General features: G+C 50.4%; 2 pseudogenes across 2 annotated transcripts; both read right to left on the minus strand.

Annotated features, from left to right (window-relative positions):
• Positions 1 to 2,284: 2,284 nt before the first annotated feature.
• On the minus strand, positions 2,285 to 13,643 carry LOC144037827 (hepatic leukemia factor-like; annotated as a pseudogene). Its single transcript, XR_013289074.1, has 7 exons — positions 13,022 to 13,643; positions 12,607 to 12,708; positions 11,068 to 11,766; positions 9,418 to 9,674; positions 8,472 to 8,652; positions 2,969 to 3,228; positions 2,285 to 2,644 (listed from the first exon to the last, which is right to left on the minus strand). The product of XR_013289074.1 is annotated as a hepatic leukemia factor-like (transcript).
• Positions 13,644 to 15,160: 1,517 nt separating this feature from the next.
• LOC144037824 (uncharacterized) lies at positions 15,161 to 21,174 on the minus strand (annotated as a pseudogene). The gene is made up of 2 exons (XR_013289073.1): positions 20,669 to 21,174; positions 15,161 to 19,485 (listed from the first exon to the last, which is right to left on the minus strand). The product of XR_013289073.1 is annotated as an uncharacterized LOC144037824 (transcript).
• Positions 21,175 to 21,697: the final 523 nt, after the last annotated feature.

Consider the following 21,697-nt stretch of genomic DNA (forward strand, 5'->3'; position numbering starts at 1 on the left):
GAATTGAGGGAATAACAGCACGTGGAAGAAGAAGAAGAAGAAGAAGAAGAAGAAATAATGAGTTTTTGGTATTTTTCAGCGTTGAGGCTTGTTTTGGTTTTGATCTTCCCACAAAAAGCAAAAACACTCCAGAGAGCGCGTGTGGTGAAGACGAGCCCAGCTGATTCGTTCGTGGCCTCAACCAACCAATCACAAGAAAGCAAAGTTGACAAGCCACAAAAATGTGCAAGCAAATCTTACACTGTTCTTTTTTTTTTTTTTTTTTTGCTCATCATTTTTCAATGTGTATTTTGTAACTCAGACAAAAATACCTGAGAGAAAATTTACCCTCGAAAAAAGATTTTTTTTTTTCCCCCCCTCTAATATATTCGATGATGTCTATTACAACTAGAATCACAAAGTTCAAGCATATATCATATACACATACTCTTTATTTTCATCATACATGTACGTATGTGTGTGTGGCCACATATACATACATGTACGTGTACGTATGAATGTAGTGAGAGGAGAAGAGAATCGTTAGGGAGCGTCTGGAAAAAAAGCTCGGGAGGACGAAGGGCACGCGCGCGAGTCCACGTATGTGCGTGCGCGCGCGAGTCCACGTATGTGCGTGCGCGCGCTCATCATCAAACACAACATGAAGAACAAAAACTCCAATATGTCACAGGCATGTCACGGCGTGCGTGTACATGTACGTGTGTGTGTGTGTGTGTGTGTGTGTGTAGGGTGAAGGACCATCTCACATCAACATCAGCACCATCAAAAGTCCAAAACAACAACAAATATGAGTTTGGGTGTTTTGCTGCATGTATAAATGTATTGCGTGTACATGTTTAGTGTAAAATGTTTTGTGCGTGTACACGTGTTTATTGAAATTGTGTGTGCGTGCGTCTACAAATGTTGACGGCAATAACAAAACACAAAACGTGCCGAGCCAAAGTGTGCTCGGGTCGTGCGCTGCGCAAAAAGAAAGAAATTGCTGAACAAGCTCCAATGATTACCAAAAAAAGAAAAAAAAAGCTCAACTTTGTGATCATGTGATCCCCAAACTCCCTCTCAGCTCTCACAATGGTTGGTAAGCCCCGCCTCTTGCACCGTATGAAATCCCTGATTGGACGAGATACATTCTGTTCCGCCTCCACCGCCTCCACTCTTGGACGTCGGGCAAACCGGCCGCGGCCCGAACCCCGCCCCGCCTGCTGTAGAAAATCTAGAAAAGTCCTGCTAGCCTGCTTGTAGAAAAAATAGAAGCCACGCCCACTTCCTGTTTGTCGCTTGAAAAATACACATAGAAAAGAACGACACACGATTGGACGCCGGGTGTAGCAAAAGTGGGAGCAAGTGACGTTGGCGCGCTCAAAACGCACAGTAGTGCGGCCGCATAGCCTTCTGGCAAACCTCCACTAAAGTGCTGTTAGGTTGAATGGTCGCCGTCCTTTCACTTCCTCTGCCAATCGTGCTGATTTGCCGCCTGCTTGTTTGTTCGCTTGAAAAATGGACTTGAATGTAGAACAGCAGAACATAAGCCAGCATAAAAGTGATGTCTCAATACTTCCTGCCAGGATTTGATTGGCCGCATAGCTTTGCAATATGACAGACACATAGTGTAGATTCAAAGTGAGTGGACGCCATATGGTGGATGTGTACCCAAAGTCCACATGAGGGAGGGAATGGCAACGTGGAAGTCCGAAAAACGGGAATGCCACTTAGCAGGGATGGACAACGTTGACACATAGCTAGCCACCTGGTGTGGATAATTAGCTTGGCAGCGCAGCGTAGAATTGCCGCATAGCCGTACGCATGTCGGAGCAGGTCGCTTGCCCACATAGCTTTGCCCTCCTCTAAGTCTATGCTGGATTTCCATTGAAAGGGTTGCTGTTGATAGGGTGACTGGTCGCCACCCTGCTTCCTGTTTGTCTCCTTGGAAAACAGACTTTGACGGGGGGAAAAGACGACACGATTGGTCGCAGGGCTGGTCAAGTGGGAGTGAGCCATGACGACGCGGAAAAACAAAGCATGCGACGCCCACTGCCGCATAGCCTGGCCGCATCACATAAATGGTGTGAAGGACTTCCATTAAAGTGCTGCTGCTGTTGTTCGGCCGAATGGTCGCCACTTGAAAAATAGACTTTGCCACATAAATGAAGACGGTGAAGACGATTGGACATGGAAATGGAAAGTGGAAACCAAACTATGGTGACAGGTTAGAAAAAGTGCCGCATAGCCTTTTGTCCTGCAGGCATGGACTGGTCGCCGCTTGAAAAATAGACTTTGCCACATAGAAAAGACGAGGATGCGAGCGGACGTGTGCGGAGAGTCCCGATTGGACTCGGGCGCCGCGTAGCCTTTCGGTCCCGTCCGTCCGCCGGACTTCCACTAAAGTGCTGCTGTGGTTAGGTGGACTGGTCGCCGCGGCGCGGGCCCTCACAGTTCGCCGTGGCGACTCTCGTACTTGTTGATGATGTTGCGGCAGCGTCCCAGCTCCTTGCGCATGTCGGCCACCTCCAGGCGCAGGGCGGCGTTCTCGCGCTCCAGGAAGGAGGCGCGCACCGAGATCTGGTTCTCCTTCAGGCGGGCGCGCGTCGCGCGAGCGCTTGGCCGCTTCGTTGTTTTTCACGCGGCGGTTCCAGTACTTTTCGTCCTGGGGGGGTGAGATGCGGTATGGGGGGGGGGGGGGGGGTGTTCAGTCACGTGATGATGGAGGAGGGGGAGGAAGCAAAGAAGATGAGTAGGGGCTAATGCTAATGCCTGTCTAGCCACCAATTCATCCATCCATCCATTATTATCCGTCTATCCATTCATCCAACTCGCTATCTCGCATTCGTCCATCAAGGTCGTTGAGCATCTTTTTTCTTTCGCTCACGACACCACGTTTCCACCATTCTCATCCAAATTGCTATCTTGCATTCATCCAGCTACGTGAGACGTTTTGCAGTCATGCACGCGGTCATGTGACTTGCGTTACCTTCTGCTCGTTGGGCACGAGCATCTTGCGCGCCTTCTTGATCATGGGCTGCGGTTTGAGCTCCTCTTCGCTGAAGCGGTGCCTGCGCGGGTCGAAGGCCTCCTGGCCCGGGACGCTGGACAGGGCCACGTCGGCCGGGTCGGGGTCAAAGTTCACCTGGACGTCACCGCCGCCGATGGCCGGCGTCGCCGTCGAGGCCCCTGTCGCGTCTGGGGGGCCGCCGGAGGTGGGGGGCGTGTCCTGGGCCGCCACTTGACCACCTGGAGGGGGGCCACCAGAGCGCGTCAGTCAGCTGCATTTACAAGTCCCGCCACCAGGTGTCGCCAGAGTTAACACTTGGGCTCCATTTTCAAACACTTTGTCATTTTTGTCCTTGATCTTTTTATTTCATTGTTAAGACAGACATTTTTGGATCATATTTGTATATTCATTTTATTGTTCATTGTTATATGTTTATATAGCATTTATTTAATGTGTTGAGACACATTTTTTTTGGTATTTTGGTATTGCTAAGATTTTTTTTTCTAGTAATAGGTTTGTATTGATTTACTTTTAATTTTATTTTTTTGTAGTATGTCTATATTTATCAATTTTTTGGTAAGACAGTTTTGTTTTGTTATATGGTTATATTTATTGTGCTAAGCCAGATTTCTTTTGGGTCATATTTTTGTATTTATTTGATTGCTATTGTTATATTTTACTTTGCATTTAAAAGTATCCATTCGTACCACTGAGGGTCGCCAGAGTTACACATTATAGTCATTGACGATATTTTGTATTATTTCTGTATTTATTTATTTTACTGGAATATTTTAGGCATTGCTTTGCACATTTTACTTTCTACCACCGGTGGCGCCAGAGTAACGGTGAGGCTTTGTGAGGACGACATTGATTTTATTTGAATTTTATGTATCATTATGAATAATGTATATGTTGATGAACTGATTTTTTAAATGTTTTATGTGGACAGACAGATAAGGTTTTATTTGATATTCTTTTGTATTTATTCTTAAATGTATTTTATGCAGTTTTCTAATGACATTTGAGTTTGATTCTCATTTTTAACATGTATGTACTAATATTAATAAAGTAAGATCGTGTAATGATTGTATTTTGTTGCGTTGCCTTTTTGTGTCACTGCAAACCGCCACTGACGGTTATTTCATCCATTTTTTCATCATGTGATTGATATGATTGGACTTGTCATTTCACTTCACTTCCTCAGACTTTTCAAAGCCGAAAATTGAGCTTGATGATGAAGTTTGTGTCTGATTGTGCACATTCTTGACAGCGTGTGGAAACTGCGGAAAAGGCGTAGTCACGTGACACGTGTGACGCGCACGCACGCGTGACGGGAGCGACAGGCGCGGGTTGTGGGGCGCCACACCTGTCACACGTTCGCGATAGTCCTTACGGCAAGGCGGCAAACAACAACACCGACACCCCCGCGCTGCCTCGGCGGCCATGTTGCCATGGTAACCGTCAGCCTGCTGCTGATGCCACCGCATTGAAGGCACCTGCGCGTGTGTGCGTGCGCGCGCGTTCACAGCATCCCGCACGTGCGCGCCGCCCTCTTCATCCGCCTCCACACGCTTGCCGCTCCATCTGTTGGTTTGTGCATCATCCTCCTCATCCTCATCATCATCATCCTCAGCAGCTGATCCTGACTACATCAAAAGCGCCGCCAAGCCTCGTTGGCAGTGATGGCGACCAGTCCCATGTTTGTCTGTATGGGACTGGCTCACATTTTCTCTCCTCTCGCTCGCTTTTTTCGTTTCATATTCCAGCAAGTGAGATCATGCGCTTGCACAAGTGCGCACCCCCCCTCACTGCATTGTGCTCACATATTCCCAGAAAGCAAAAGAAAATGTCGGGAAGAGCTGAAGTTTGAGGCCCTTGAAACTTTGGCACCCGCTTGAACGTGATTGGTTGTTTCATTCTGAACACAGCCACGTCTGAGTTATGAGAGGGTGTGTACACTTGTGCAAGCATATTATTTGACTTTTGTATTGACTTTCCCTATCTAAAATATATTTTTTTCTTTTTTTTTACATTTGAGTTGTGCGGGTCAGAGATTCCTTGAATGTTTTTTTTTTACATGACGAAAACTTTCCCTTGCAACAGGGGTGTGTAGACTTTTTATTATTTATATATATATATATTATATTTTTTTCTTATTTTGCTTAAATTGACAAATTAATTTTGAATTTTTATTTTACTGGAAAAGTACATTTCCGAATCTCCACTTTTTTACTTTTGCTTTCGTATTTTCTTATTTTCTCCTGTTGTTTGTTGTTGTGACTTGAAAGCACATTTCAGAGTGTGTACTTTTATACTTTGACTTTCACTCTACATTTTTAGTTGAGTCCATTTCACTTCAACGTCTGCACTTTTTTTTTGGTTTTGTCTCGAGAATTGTTACTTTTTCCACTTTTAAGCATTTGTACGTTTTGATTTTGGGATTTTGATTGACGTGCAGGTGGTCGGAAAATGGAACGTTCAACCCACTATTGAAGATTGACATTTGGTTTTGAAAGCACACGTTTTGTTTTTCCATGCAAAAGGCTGGGAAGTTTGCGGTTTGTGATTTTGTCTCATTCTTCTCATTTTTGTGGAAGCCCAAATAATGTCAAAATAAACAAATAAATACTTGAAATGGCTTAAGTGGTCGGCCCTGAATCGATCATCTATGAAAGTTAGACTTTTGGGAACGGAATTAGGAAACTGATTCAACTTTTTTGAGGATATTCTAATGATTTGACCAGGATCTGTTCTATAAACTTTTGCTGCTTGAAAATAACGTTTCAGAGATGAGAGTCATTTTTTAGAGTCGAATCAGTACTTCTTTGTCCTTCCTGGCCGTGTCGCGGTTCGTCCTCGTGCTGACGAGTACAGAATGTTCTCTTGCCCCCTTAGAAGGTCCACGCACACACGCGCACAGGTGACACGCCCAGCAGCGTGCTCGTGTCAACACAGCAAGTTATGTCATGAGTGTGCGTACACGCTTGGAACCCCCCCCCCCCCCCACCCCTGCTCCTCCTGCCCCCACTTCCTCCCTTCCTCAACACACACACACACACAGATTAGCGTGTCACTCATGTCAAATGTTGAAGTGTGACATCATCACAAGGTGACGTGTTGACCTGCTGTAGAGGTCATTCAGAGGTCAAGCCGAGTATTAAAAGCTGGGGCTAATTTGTTCTTTCATCGGACCCACCAAACATTGACATGATTGGCAAATTCTAAACCTTCAAAATGTTGTTGAGCCAAATTCCAGCTGGAACCTCAGCACGGCGAAGCGTCCCTAGCAAGCGCTACGTCGACAACGTCGGACCCCAAATGACATCAGTCAAGCCAAAAATGACGTCAAACAACATCGCCATCATTTTCACCATCAAATTCCATCAAATTGAAGACATCGGACACTTTTCGACCGAGCGACTTTTGTCTTCTTTGGGGACAATTTTGCACATTTTCACACTCAAGTGAATAATTGTCATGTTTCACTTCAACATTTCTTTATGAACGCTTGCAACCATAAATAGTTGAGCTCATGAACATCATTTTGGGAACCATTTTCCACGTCGCAATAATTGATGATTGACGAACGGAGACGTTTCAAAGCAGCGCTTGAACTTGAACGTCGTGGACGTGATTGTGGACGTGACCTGCCGTCGCATTCCCAGGCAAACCTTTCAAATTCAAATCATGAACCGTTTGTCTCACTTGCAACATTTGGGCAAGCGTCCATCTGGCTCCTTCCACTCCCAAATGTTCACACATTTATCTCCTCTTTCCGTATTTGTGGAACAGTTCAAATGACTCTAACTTCAAAACATTCATTCATCGCGGACATCTTGGGAACGGTTTATCAGGTTCCCAAAAGGTGACACTAAAATTCCAAACGGAAGATTTAACGTCCTCCTTCCACAAAAACATTCTCGGCACAAATTTGAGGAATCACATTCTCCCAATTGAGACATTTTCAGTCTTTCATCATCGTCAGTCTGACATCTGAGCGTTTTTTTTGCAACATTTTCAGCAATATTTTCCTGTGATTTTTCTATTTTTTGCCTGCGGAGCCCAAGCAGGTCATGTGAGCAGCGTTGCAGCCGGCTTGCCTCTTTTGCTCCCTCCCTTGCGTGCGTGCGCTACTCGACCCCCCCCTCGCTGGCTCCCTGCAGCGGCACGTGACGTGGCGACGGCACATGGCCCGAGCGTGTGAGGCGAGCGGGGAAGCGGAACATTTCAAAACATGCAAAAGCAAACTACACTCCCTCCCTCGCTCGCTCGCTCGCTCACTCGTTCCCTCCCTCCCTCTCTCTCTCCGCAGTCAGCTCGCCCTTAACTCTTCCCTCGCCAACATCGCTCACACGGCGAGTCATCACCCGCTTCCCTGCGTAGGTAACAGCAGCAGTGAGTATTTGAAAAAAAATTCTAGCTCAATGCTAACTAATTACGCAAAAAGCTATATATGGGCTAGTGGAAATTAGCATCAATTATCCTCAAATAATCCTTCAAGGAAGAGCTACTTTGCAAGCAGGCAGGCAACCATTCCCATACGCACTACATCCTCCCTCTCTCTCTCTCGTCTCTCTCTCTCCTCTCACTCTCTCTCTCTCTCATCTCTCTCTCTCTCTCTCATCTCTCTCTCTCTTCTCTCTCTCTCTCTCTCTCTCTCATCTCCTCTCTCTCTCTCTCTCCTCTCATCTCTCTCTCTCTCTCTCTTCTCCCTCTCTCTCTCTCTCTCTCTCTCTCCTCTCTCTCTCTCTCTCTCTCTCTCTCTCTCTCTCTCTCTCTCTCTCATCTCTCTCCTCCCTCTCTCTCCCCTCTCCCTCCTCTCCCTCCCTCTCCCTCTCTCTCCTCTCTCTCCCTCTCCCGCTCTCTCCCTCTCCCTCCCTCTCTCCCTCTCCCTCTCCCTCCCTCCCTCTCCCTCTCTCTCTCTCCCTCCCTCCCTCCCTCCCTCCCTCTCTCCCCCTCTCTCTCCCTCTCTCTCCCTCCATCTCCTCTCTCGTCTCTCTCTCTCTACCCGAGAGTCGGGCAAGCAAGCAACTTTGACCGCGGGGACTTCTGGCCGGATGCTTCGCATTGCACTCGGTCACGTGTTGCCGGTGCACACACGCACGCACGCACACACACGCACACACGCAACCTAGAAGACACGCATGTGCATGTTCAAAGTTGCGCCGACTGTAGACGATGGCGTTTGCGTGTCGCGTCAGTGAGGCTGCAGCAGCTTTCGCTTCCGACAATCGACGACACAACAGACACAATCTTTTTGTTGGACGCGTCGTCACACACCACGTTGTGCCACGCGCACACTGTCATGAATGTTTGGCACCGTGTTGTGTGAAAGTGCCTTTCGACACAAAATGGTGAGAAAGGTCCCACCTTCGTCCCATCATTTCGAGTCAACGTTTGCCTGGTTTGCCACCCACCCCTGTCCTGTCCTGTCCTGTCCTGTCCTGTGCCGTGCCATCCTTGTGATTGAAACTTGACTCACCGTGGAGACTCTCGGGTCCTCCCATCAGGCCCTGCTGCTGAGGCGGCGGCGCTTGGACGGTCTCCAGTCCCAGCAGGGAGGACGAGGACGACGAGGACGACATGGAGGAAGAGGACGAGCACGGCGAAGGAGATCCGGGCGGGCACTGCGAGCTCTGATTGGGCACCGCTGATTGGGAGCTCTGATTGGACACAAAACAGAGACAGCTGAAATGTTAACGTCCTCAAATTCTTGACAGGACTTCCGACACTGCGGAGCCCATCCCGCTACAGCATAGTAGCAATGCACGAACCGCCATTCTTGCCCTGTTCTTTCTCGTCCCATATTGCCCTGTCCCGTCTTGTCCTGCCCTGTGCCATTTTGCACCATCCAGTCCCATCGCACCCAGCCCCTTCCTTTTCTGTCTCACCTTTTTCCATCCTGTCCTGTTCTTTCCAATCCCATTTCAATCCATCCTGTCCTGTCGCGCCCCTTGCCATCCTGTCATATCTTGTCCCACCCAATCTGGTCCCATCCTATCCTGTCCAACCCTGTCATGTTGTGCTCTGCTCTGCCCCATTCTGCACTGTCCATACTCATCCTGTCCAACCACTCCTGTGCTGCCTTGTCTGTCCTGACCCATCCTGCCCTTCCCCATCGTTTTCTATCTCACCTTTTCCCATCCTGTCCTTTCCTGTTCCATTTTGCCCTGCCCTGTCATGTCCTGCCCTATTCCATCCTGCTGTGACCCATCTTTTCCAAGTCTGTCCTGTCCTATCACACCCTGTTCTGCCATTTCTCATACTGACCTGCCCAGTCCCATCATGTCATGTCCCATCGAGCCCTGTCCTAACCAATCTTGTCCCATCCTGTTCCATGCCATCCTTCCCTATATTGTCCAGTGCACCTTTCCCAGTCCCATTCCAAAGTGTTTGTCACTTCCTGTGTCCCAATTCCTGTCTCTTACCTGTGAGGGGATCTGCGCGCTGGTAGAGCTGGGCCCGTTTCCGTGCATGCCCATCCCATTCTCAGTCAGGAACTCCTCCAGGTCCATGTACTGCAGCTGGAACAGGCCGCCGTCACAGGGCAGCGTCCGCTCCCACAGCAGCGGGCCCAGGAACGCCGACTGAGAATTGGGGCGCAGGGCACCCGAGCCCGGGCCGCCGGGCCCGCCGCCGCCCGGTCCCAACGAGTTCTCATCCGAGTCCAGAGGTTTGTCTTTATCTGCCCGGGAGGAAAGTTTGTCATCGGTTAGTATTTTCGCAGAATGACTAGGGACAAGCTGATGTCGGCACAGGACAGCCCGGTTGGAGATTGCTTCAAATGCGTGCCTCACACTTGAGAAGTTCTGAGTTTGAATCTCTGCTGCTCTCGTCAATTGAAATTTACAAGCTGTCCTTGTGCACATTTCAAAAACATTAGCATGTTAGCATGTTAGCTTCAGTACAGCCCAATAAAATGTCCGTTAGTATGAATGTCCATTTGGGACCAGTCTGGGTGGCTTCCCAACACATCGTAAGACTAATGCTAACCATAGCTAATGCTAGTGACCATTCATTAGCTAGCACGTAGCAGCATGAGCAAGTACATTTAGCTCGCCTGTCCCTGCCATTTCGCCACACACACACACATAAAAGATCGACCCCAAGAATGTCCGTCGCCATTTTACGTTTCGTTTTGGCATGTGGCCGACGCTGACCTTTGAACCTGGCGGCAATAAAGCCGCAATAAGTAGGAGGCGGCGTCCAGCTGCTGCTCGCAAATTTCAAGGATTAAACGAGGCCGACGCGCCAGAGAGATGACGGCCTGATCTCATACTCTTCATCCTCATCGTCCTCTTCCTCGCCCCCCCCCAGTAGCACAAATGCAAACGAGTCACTCCAATTCAGCAAACGCGGACAATCGACTAATCGGCGAGACATGTCAGGGCACATACGGAGGGAGCAGTGACGGACTGGTCGCCGTTGCGCTGCCATTGCAAACGTGACCAATCGTTAAGCAACGCGACAGACGGACAAACGAAACTTGAAAGCGCCGACGTTGGAGGATGATGATGATGATGATGATGATGATTCATCTTCATCGTATTCACATTCGCTGGCTGCTCGGGATTGATTGGACGCCGCCACTTTGTGTGTCAAGCAGGAAGTGCGCACATGCACATCCGTTCCGTCACTTCATGCAAATGACACAAACACACACTTTGAAGGCTTTGCGTTAGGACGTGTGTGTGTTTACGTTTGTGTTGTTTGAATTTCAGTTTGTGCGTATGTTTATGTTAGCATTTGTGTGCGTAAAATTTTGTGTGTGTGTGTCTACGTTTGAATGTACATTTGTGTGTACATTCGTGTTGTGGGCATGTTGTATATCGTGTATGTGCATACACAATTATGTGTGTGTGTTTACGTTTGTGTGCATTTTTGTTTGTGTACATGCGTGTTAGCTTTGTGTGTTTTGTGTTTACAATGAGTATTCATTTCAATTTGCGTGCATGTTTGCATTGGTGTGCGTGTGCGCGCGCACGCATTCGCCACCACTTGCCTGTCATCCCCCCTTCACACACACCGTGGCTTTAATGGGAGCACGCACGCACGCACACGCATGCTCACGCACTCACCTTTCATCTCGCAGCAGTCTTTGACGCCTCGCTGGTCGGCCTTGATTGGCAGCTGCAGGAGCGACTTGAGGTTGCTCATGGACGTCAGGTGTCCGCCGGGGGGGCCGCTCGAGGCCGGGTTGGGGGCCCCGAACTGGGGACTGGCCCCCGCGGGGAGCTCCGGCGGCGGCAGGAGCTGAGCGAGAGGCCTGGACATGACTTCCGACTACAGAGGGAGGATGGGGGGGTGCGAGGCGGCGGTTGTTCAAGAGCAAAATACTCCAATTAGCGCCCTAAAAAAAAAGCAGCAAAAGATGACGGAGAAGTCTCCTTAACTCCTGAACGGCCCCATGGCTGCCGTGACCCCCTCCCGGGGGCTCGCGGCCAATCAGGCGCCCCTGCGCTCCGTGGGCATCTGCGGCGCGTGCACGCGAAAGTGGACGCAGCCAAGAACAAGATCGGCAAAAGTCCACGAGGCGGCCAAAAAAGACAGCAAGTGAAAAAGTGTCAACATAAAGACGGCACGGCTGAAAAGAAAAAGAAAATTCGAGAGAGCGCCACACATGGATGGATGCTGCTCTCTCTCTCTCGCTCTCTCGCTCTCCCTTCCTCTCTTGCAGTCAGCTGGAACCAACACGGGCCGCTCGGTTGACGTCACAGCTCACGGGGAAAGACTGCTTTGAGTACAGCGGCCACGCCCCCCTCGCTGCGTTCAAGGCTCTGCCGAAATAGGGGAAATAACACCTAACCTTACTTTCCAAACACTCCATTTTGGGCTTGTTTTTTCATTATTATTTTTTGCATATAAAAATAAAAATAAAAACGTTGAAAAAATAGACAGATTTTCGAACACAAAAAAAAGGAAAACAGGTCACAGTATTTAAGTATTTAATTGTAATAACGTGATGCGGAAGTTTAGTAACTAGCATTAGTAACACAGTTAGCTTGTTATTTGTTATATTAATAACTCGTCTACAATAAAACACATAAAAAGTGTCAAATTACTTTTGGTAGAATGAATGTTTGCACATTTTATATATTTTTTCATTCAAGTCATTTCATAATTGCTGAATTGATTATCCATTTTCTGAAAAAGAGGTTTTTAATCTCAACCTGGTTAAATAAAGGTTTAATGAACCACTTATTCCTCACAAGGGTTTGGAAGTAAATCAAAATGTTAAGAAAAAATTGTACCTGTATCTGCACCAATGTTGTATTTATTTTATTTGATAATTGGTTGTTTACTTATTTATAGTAATACTTTTAATGGATTATTTATTATTCTAAAAATAAATTTAATAATTTACACTTTTATTTTTTGGTTGATTGATTCCAAATAGTTATTCATAGTATTATTTTGAATGGATTATTTATTATTCTAAAAATAAACTTCATATTTGACACTTTTTTAACTAGTTATTTCATAATTCGTGTTATGTCAATATGTATCACACAAACTTAATATTTTATATTTTTCAACAGCAACCAAAACCAGTACCAAAACGGCAAGTCATCTTTTTGTTGGCTTGTTTATGGTGGAACATTTTTATCCCACATTACCTGAAGACATCACAAGCTTTCCGGAAGCCGCTCGAGAATCAAGCCACGCCCCCGTTTGGAAGTCCTTCCGTGATTGGTTGTTACTGCACCACGCACCACCCACTTGCAAAATTAAAACACGAATGACACGCGCGCAAAAGGACAAACTGTTTGCACCCAAATTCACATTTTCAAAAACACGTACGCACGCAGATTTGCATAAAAACACACGTACACACACCACAAATTCAGATACATACACGTAGGCACAAACACACAAAAGGTAACGGCACACTCAAAAACAGATAACACACAAATAATCACACGTGCAAGCACACGCGCACGCGCACACACTCATGGACAGCAGCTAGCTAGCTGGACACACGGACCACCCTCCACACACAACGTGAGAAGCGTGAAGGGAGCACACACACACACGCTTGGCTTGTTACGTCAGTTGTGTGAGAACACCGGCGTGAAAACAAACGCCGCCCGCCGCCATGTTGGATTGGACGCGCCGCAGCAGAGGAAAGCTGCGCGCGCACCCGCAGCTTGTCACTTGTTCTCCCGCCAAGTGCGAGCGGATGGGATCACGTGTCGGAAGCACGCGCAGACCGGCGACGGCGCTGATTGGCTGAAAGTAGGTCACTTCTGGAGCCTCTCCCGGCCTCCCCATTGGCGGAAAATAGGTCACAGGCCCCGCCCAGAGGGTTCCCCATGCCACGGCCACGTGACTGCCAGCGAGGAAGTTACCAACGAAATGATCATTTGTAAAGGTGGTTGTGGATCTTATTAATTTATAATTTTATGTATATTTTATCAATATAATACTGTATTGTAAGAATATTCATTAATTCAATATGTCACAAATGTTAAAAGTTTTCATCCTTTGATTTAATCCCATCTGTTCCAGCTCTCACGTCACGTGTTCGATTGTTGTTTGACGTAACTATGCAAATGTATCTTTTCAATCCATTTCCTAGAAGGACTCTGAAGATGTTTGACAGACACAAACAGCTGACGTCACTCGACAGGAATGTGCCAGTCGGAAAAGGACAAAATATTCACGCGAACACACGAGCACATACCCGACACTTCATTTCAGTCAGCTGTCACGTCTTCTTCATCAAATGAAAAAAAAGTTAAGTCAGACTTATGCTAATTGCGCCATCTCGTGGCCAATATTTGCCACGGCAGCATTTTGAGCTGCAAAAAGAAATTGTGAGTTTAGTGAAATGTGACTTTTTTTTTTTCAAGGGGGGGGGGGGGGGTAACTGACAAATGGACCAGGGGTGTGCAGACTTTTGAGCCCTAGGGCCATATTTAATTTATAAAATAAGGATATGGGCTAGCTCATTTTTTTTGGGTAGAACAGAAATATATAAATAAAAACTTTAAAATGTGTGTCAAATGGTATTTCATTATTAATGCACTTATTTAACAGTCACTTAAAACATAATACACGTAAAACGTATCTTGTATGCTTTTAGTTTGTAATTTCTAAGAAAAATAATTATTTTAAATCTATTTAGAATAAATCATTTGAGTGCAATTGAAAAGATCAAATATGGTCATTTATATTCAACATCTTATCTATAAGTCTATAAAACTAAACGCATATGTGAAGAATTATTTTGTAATAAATCAAATAATCAAATTAAAATGAAAGCATTTTAATTAAGCAATTTTTAATTTAATGCATTACAGAACAAAAAGTAATACTAACTACAGTACTACTAATAACAACTAATACTAATACTAATAACTTTGGGCTTTTGTTCAGCATTTATTGAATAAAAACTAATTTCCTATGAAAAATATTCCCTCGAATGCATGAGACATGATTTTTTTTCCAATACTTTTTTTTTTTTAATTAGATTTTCGGGGTTTTCAACAAGTCACTTTTTATGCAAAGAAAATAATAGTCATCTAATAGCAATAATAATAACAATAATATTACATGTTTTAGTTGTACAGAAAGAAAAAGAACAAAATCAAAATCATAAAAACATAAAACTACACGTGCACGCTTGAGTTACAAAAAGTGTCGCACGGGAGGAAAAGAAGAAACACGAGTGGACGCACGTCGACCCCCCCCCCCCACCCCCCAACCCAACCCGTACCCTGACCTCAACCCCTTTAGCCCCACCCTCACGATACCGACACCGATAGAAGAAAAGGGTAACTGCAGAGTAAAAAACAGCAAGTTGTCAAGATATAATAAAATATAATTGGGAATTATGTCATCAGTACACTCCGGGTTATTTCTACACAAACACGTCGGCGGGCTCTTTTTTTTTTTCTGTTGTTTTTGTTTTTTTAAACCAAACTTTTCCGTCACGTCACCTTCGTTTTCCTTTTCTCAACAATAAAATAATAATAATAATAATAATAATAAGGCATCTGAACTGTGCAGGAAAGTCGGGAGGATTTCATGACGAGAGCCACGCGTGGACGTAAACACGGAATAGACACACGGAATAGTGTTTACGTGGGAAATGAATGTGGCGTGTGTGTGAAAGTGTGCATGTGAAAGTCTGTGTGTGTGTGTGTCAGCGCATGTGAAGGAAGCGTTGGGGCTGCTACTGAAATGTGCTGAGGTGGTCATGTGCCTTGGCAGAAGGTTCGAGGAGCTCCGTCCTCCATTTTCTTCTCCCTTTTGTTGAAAAGCTGCCAGCTGTCACTCGCTCCTCACAAAAAGTGACAACAAATCGAGTTCTTATTAATGAGCGTAGTCGGTGAGAAGCAAGGACCTCTCGTGCGGGACCTGAGCCGGCAGAGTCACATTGGACGACGGCGAGCCCATCTTGACGGGCGCCCACTTGCCTTCGGCCCAGAGGCCCCCCAGAGCGGTCGCCCGGCATGAGAACTTGTGGCGCTCCAGGAGCCGCGGGTTCCAGAAGCGGCGCCGGCATTTGAGGCAGCGGAAGGTGGCGCGCTTGAGGTGCCGGCCGCGGTGTCGGAGGGCCTTGAGGAGGCTGCCGCTGCGCCGCCGGCACACGAGGCAGCGCAGGCGTGCGCGGCGTCCCGACGTTTGCGGCGGGTGGCGGACGGCGCGGTGCAGCAGCAGGAAGCCCCTCCTGGCGTAGGTGGCGCTGGGGCAGACGGGGCACGGGAAGCGCTTGATGGGGACGTCCATGGACACCAGCCCGCTGACTTTGACAGCCCCGCCGGACCAGGACCTGACGACCGACACCCCCCCCGCGGAGCCTCAGCTGCGCCAGGAGCTTCTTCTTGTTGATGTGAGCCAGCAAGCGGCCCCGCCTCTTCCTCAGCAGCAACAACTTCCGGCGCGTTTCCTTGCTGAGCGGCACGCCCACCAGCTTCCCGTCCCTCATGATGCTGTGGATTACCACCCGTCGCTTCTTGCGGCGCTCTTTCCCGGCGCCGTCCGGCTGCTTCCTGGGCCGGTACTGAAACGGGTGTTGAGGGTCCTGCTCCTGCGCCGGCGACGGCGCGAGGGCCTGGCCGCCCGCGTGCGGCACGTGAGCCGAGCCGCCGTAGCCCGGGTCGAAGAAGGCGGGCGAGTAGGCTGGTGGTTGCGAGTGGTTAACCCTCTGGCCGTTGCGGTCGATGCCGTGCTGCGAGAGCTTGTGCCGCACCAGGCTGTTTGAGTAGGCGAAGGATTTCCCGCAAACGTCGCAGCGAAAGGACTTTTCCAGGCCCACGCCACCGCCGTGCACCGTCTGCTGGTGCGCCGTCAGGTGGAAATAATGGCGGAAAGACTTCCAGCACACTGTGCAGGTGTAGAGCCTCTGGGACGGGGTCCCGGACGTGGGAGACTTCTCCTCTTGGGAGCAAGACGAGAAGAAGTCCGAAGTTCCCTGGTTGGCGACTTGCCCCATGGCGGCGGCGGCGGCGGCGGCGGCAGCGGCGGCTCCTTTGATCCGTCTGCCCTGGTTGTCGATCTCGCCTCTTCGGTGCAACTTGCCGTGTCTGACCAGACTCTGAGCGTAGGCAAACATTTTCCCGCACAAGTTGCACTTGTAGTTCTTCTGGCCCGAGTGCACCGTCAGATGTTTGGTGAGGTGGAAAGGTTCTCGGAACATTTTGCCGCAGACGTCGCAGGCGTGCGGCTTCTCGCCCGTGTGGACCCGATTGTGGCGTCGCAGCGTCTCTGCGCGCCGGAAACGCTTGCCGCACAGCTGGCAGCCGTACGGCCGGTCTGAGCCGTCGCCGGGCGGTGCGGGACTCCGCCGCCTCCTGACGATGGTGTTGGGGTCTCTCTTCTCTCGGGGCTTGCGGGGCCGGCGGGGCTTGCCGTGCAGCTGGCTGTGGTGCGACAACGGCACGGTGGTGCCGTTGATACCCGGTGAGGACGAGGGCCCGCCCAGGTTACCGAAGCCCAGCCCCCCCAGAAGGCCCCCGATGATGTCCCTTCTTTCTCCGTCCCTGCCTTCCGTGTTGATGTCGCAGGAGGCGGCGGCGGCAGCGGCGATCGCCGACATGGCGCTGCTGGTGACCTCGTCCTCAGAATCGTCCAATAGGGAGGAGAGAGGAAGGTGCGGCTGCTGCTGGTGGTGCGGCGGCGGCGGTGGCTGCTGCTGCTGACTCTGCGGATGGGGGTGAAGGGTCGGCGCTAAAGGGGCCTTCCGAAGGGTCGGGTTGGTCAGGTCCCCGGCGAGGGCAGCGTCCGGCGAGTAGAGCGCCTGCGAGCGTCTGTACTCGTCATCGTAGGACGCCTGGCTGGGGTAGCGACTTCTCGAGTAGTCGCCGGCGTATTTATCATCGGGCACGACGGCGTTCTGATTCGGAAGACGCATTTTGCCGCCGTCGCTCGCGTGGGACGAGCCGCCGCTGCGGTTCTTGGAACTCCGGGGAGGTTTCCCGCAGGCCCCCGAGGCGGCGTGGTTGAGGAGGGAGGTGCTTTCTCGGAAGCAGCGTCCGCACGCCGGGCAGCGGAACGGCTTCTCGTCGTGGATTTTCTCGTGCCGGGTGAGCGACTCGCGCCGGTTGAAGGACTTCTGGCAAATGTTGCAGACGAACGGTCGGTTCTCCGAGTGTGTGACGCTGTGTTGGATCAGGTGGCCTCGCTTCTTGAACCTTTTCCCGCAGTCGCCGCAGCAGAAGATCCTCTCGGGGCTCGGCGACGTGCAGTCCGACTTCCTGCCGTGGGCGTCGGCCGTCAGGCCGTGGCTGCGCAGGTGTCGCCGCAAGCTGGAGAGATGCGTGAAGGTTTTCCCGCACTCTCCGCAATGGTAAAGGGATTCCGCTTCAGGCGGGCCCGACGAGCTTCCGCGCCGGTTTTCTCTGGATTTGGCCAAGTGCTGGTCGCCGTCTCCCAGCACGGAAGCGGAGGTGGAGGAGGACGGGCCCGACGAGGATGACGATGACGAAGAGGAGACTGCGGAGGACGACGGGTGTTGCGACGGCGACGAGAGCAGCGACGAATGTTGCTGCTCGCTCATCCCGACGCCTCCGGAAGCTCCTCCCACCAGTCCCGCGCTGGACGAGCCGTGCCGATGGCCGCCCGAGCCGCCCTGAGCTTGATTCTCCGCCTTCCTCTGTGGCAGGTATCCCGCCATGGCTTTTTTACGCCTGCTCCCGCCGCTGCCGGAAAGCGAGGAGGAGGAGGACGAGGCCTCCCCGGACTTGGCGGCCTCGTCTTTGGGGAGGGACAAGTGAAGGGGCAGGGGCAGAGGGATGCCCGCCTCCTGCTGCATGAGGGAAGCGATCTGATTGGACGACAGGACCGGAATGCTCTGAAAATCGAAGCCTCCCAGGGGAGCGGGCTGGGGGGCCGGGTGGAGCGGGTGCGGGTGGTGCGCGTGGCTGTGCGGGTGAGATAAGGTGTGGGGGGTCAGTTGCTGTTGCTGCTGCGGAGCTTGCGGCGTTGAATGGCTGTGGGAGGAGTGCAGGGCGGGAGGAGGGGCCAAAGACGAGTTGGACTCGGCGGAGCCCTGACCCAGACCCAGACCCAAGTGGTTGTGAGTGCCCAGGAACTGCTCCAGGCTGCTGTTGGCGGGGACTCCCGACAGGAAGTACTGGTTGGCGGCCAGCATGCAGCTGAACTGCTGGTGGAGGCTGCGAGGGTCCGACTGACCCACCAGGGGCACCGCCGTGCTGCCGGGGGGGTTGCTGGAGGCCGACACGGAGGTGGAGGTAGACGAGGAGGAGGACGAGGGTCCTGGGGAGGGTTGCGGCACCGACAGGCTGGGATGCAGGGGCGGGGGCGGTGGTGCGGGCAGGACTCCGGCACCGCCGCTAGCGCCGCCCCCGCCAAAATCAAAGCGTCCCATTCCCGAGTGCAGCTGCTCCTGCGCCAGCGCCGCCTCGGCCGGATGGAACGGCCGCAGGAACTGCGGATATCCTGACGAGGAGCTTCCCCCGCCGCCGCCGCCGCCACTCATCTTGCTCGACTTCCTGGAGCTGTGCGACGACGACGAGGGTTGACTCTGGTGCGAGATGGACGGGGGCGGGGCGCCCATCTTGGCAAACAAGGAGGAGGAGTCGGCAAAGGCGTTGCCGCGGCTTCCCAGGCCGAGGCCGGACAGCAGACCCCCGGACGTGTCGGCGGGGTTCTGGTGCTGCTGCTGAAGCTGCTGCTGGTGCTGAAACTGCACCTGCTGCTGGTGGCTCAGCTGGCGCTCCAAGCCCAAACCTTTGAACTGGTGCGCCTGGTGTCCGCTCAGCATCTCCAGGATCTCCATGGGGTACTTGCTGAACTGGAACATCTCCCAAGCCGGCGGTCCCGGGGTCAAAGCGACCCCGCCAGAACCTCGGGGAGAAAAGTCCACGCTTCTCAGGAGTTCAATTTTTCATTTGCACCAGCGAGGACTCAGACCGCTCCAGTCAAGAAGAGACCACATGAAATGTTTGTCGGGTCTCTTTTGGACAAAAGTCAAAACTGAGTCGAGTAAAAGACGGCAACTCAGCTTCCCACCCAAATCTTCTGGAAGTCTAAGGATTGACAAGCAAAATCACGCAATGTCAACATTAACATAAACATTAGGGATGTGACTAACAATTACTATAATAATCAATCAAGGTCTACGTGTTTTTTTTTAACCTTAATCGATTAGATTTTAAACAAAAACTATTTCCATCCTTTTCCTCAAAACCAAAATGTTATTTCAAATTAACGTAAATTGATGAAGATTCGGTTCCTAGTTTGGACCTGCCAAAACATTTTTTTAAAATTGGCAAAAATATTGATCTTTACGATGGAAAAGTAAAAGCAGACGTTTGAAAACGTCATATTTTGATACCAGTCTGCAGAAATTGGAGAATATTTACTGTTAAGAGGATTTGGACAACTGGAACAAGTTATCACCAAAATAGTGGTCGATTAATTTATTCATTGATTTGTTGTTGATCAATTGTTGCAGCACTAGTTTAAAAAAAAAAAAAGCTTAAGTGATGGATAATTAAGAGGCCCTAGGAAAAACACAATTCTGCTCTATTTTGGGGGGGTCAGGTATCGCAGTACTTGTTGTTTACAAGCAAACCCTGCATTTGTGAATTCAATCAAAACAGGGGTACCTAATGAAGTGGTCGGGTCAAGACGACACTGCATTCATCAAACGCGCTTCATTTAGACCAATGTCAATCATGACAAGCTGTCAATCAAACTAGCATCAGTGACAGCGTCACTACTTTCCGACGACCAGCATCTTCACGAATATTGGTCTTGTTGTTGACATCAACACAACTTGGACTCTCTCCAGGCGTCTTACTTGTTTTGTGACGCTCGGCGGGGGGGTCAAGGATCTTGAATTTGGGGGGGGGGGGGGTGACGAATCGAGCTTGGAAAGTGGCGGTTCGGCTCAGGTTGCTCAGGTAGTCGTCTACATCGGCAGGCTGGCAGCGAGCTAAATGTAGGCCAAACGGTACAAAATAAGAGTCCGAATGGCCAAGCACGTCATCAAAGTGCGCGTCAATTCAGTTAATGGACGTAGAATTCCACCATAAGAGAAAAAAACACGAAAAGTGCAAAAAAAGATGGCAACCTGCGATGCTAACACTTTAGCCCAGCGGTTAGCCTCCGATTAGCGCGATGCTAACGGACGAGCTAACCTTCCGCCGCCGTAAAGAGAAAGTAGTTCCTTACACCACACAAAAACAAAAATATAAACAGCCTCACCTCCAAATTTTCGTCAAAATAAGAGGCAGGCGGTGGTGACCGCGGGGGTCTCGTTCGTCCCACCCGGGCTAGCGGCGAGCTAGGCCTGCCTGGCGTCCACTCGGAGCCCGCTCGGCGCCGCCATTGTCTCCAGGCTCCGCGACGCCGCCTCGCATCCACCTTTGGCCCGCCTCAAGTGTCCCAGCTCTCCGCGGTCGGAGGCCGCTGGCTGGGGGTCTTGCTGGGCTGCCTCTCCGCCCCGCGTCGGCGCTCGCTCGCTCGACTTCGGTCGTCCCCTCTACGCTTGCTCGGAGCCCCCGAATGGTCGCTTCCTGTGCGCGCGCTGGTTCCGGCCCGGGTACAACAAGGCCGGCGGCCGCTGGCTGCTCGTGTCCGGCCGCGACCACCGCCGACCACCGCCCCGCTTTCACGCGCCTCAGCGCTGACCCCTGCCTGCCAAATAGTGCGCCTCTCGCCGCTCGGCTGCGCGTGCACGAGCACGGCGGGCCTGGTGTTGACATGGCGCGCGCGTGCGTCCAGAATGAATGAATCAATAAAAGACACCATTAAGTTCGTGCTGTGTTTTTCCTTCACACGCGTGTGCTGATTTAACTGGATTCTCCATAAATTGGTGACCAGTCCATTAAACTGTCCACATGTGACCAGATTGGACACCAGTCCTCCGTTTGTCTGTATGTTCACTGAAATTGACTGGCGACCAGTCCGTGGGCCATAAGATAGCACGCATGGCGACCAATCCAGGCTGAAACTCGCCCCTTGCCCAAAGTCAGCTGGGACAGGGACGGCGCTGCACAGGGGCTGGGGGGGGGGGGGGGGTCTATAACCCCGTGAGAATCGAGTGAATTTGATCTTCTAAAAGAGGGCTCACCAAACTTTCAATCTGAGAGCTACTTCTTTGGTTCATGTGGTTCAAGGGCTGCCAGTTTGATGACAAATGTGCTCAAATCATCTCCAATGATCTCATGTGGTCCTCGGGAGCTGCTGCCTCGTGCCCACGGGCAACATGTCGGTGATTGTAGTTGTGACGTC

Source organism: Vanacampus margaritifer, chromosome 17 (assembly GCF_051991255.1).
Source record: "Vanacampus margaritifer isolate UIUO_Vmar chromosome 17, RoL_Vmar_1.0, whole genome shotgun sequence".
Classification (NCBI taxonomy): Eukaryota; Metazoa; Chordata; class Actinopteri; order Syngnathiformes; family Syngnathidae; genus Vanacampus; species Vanacampus margaritifer.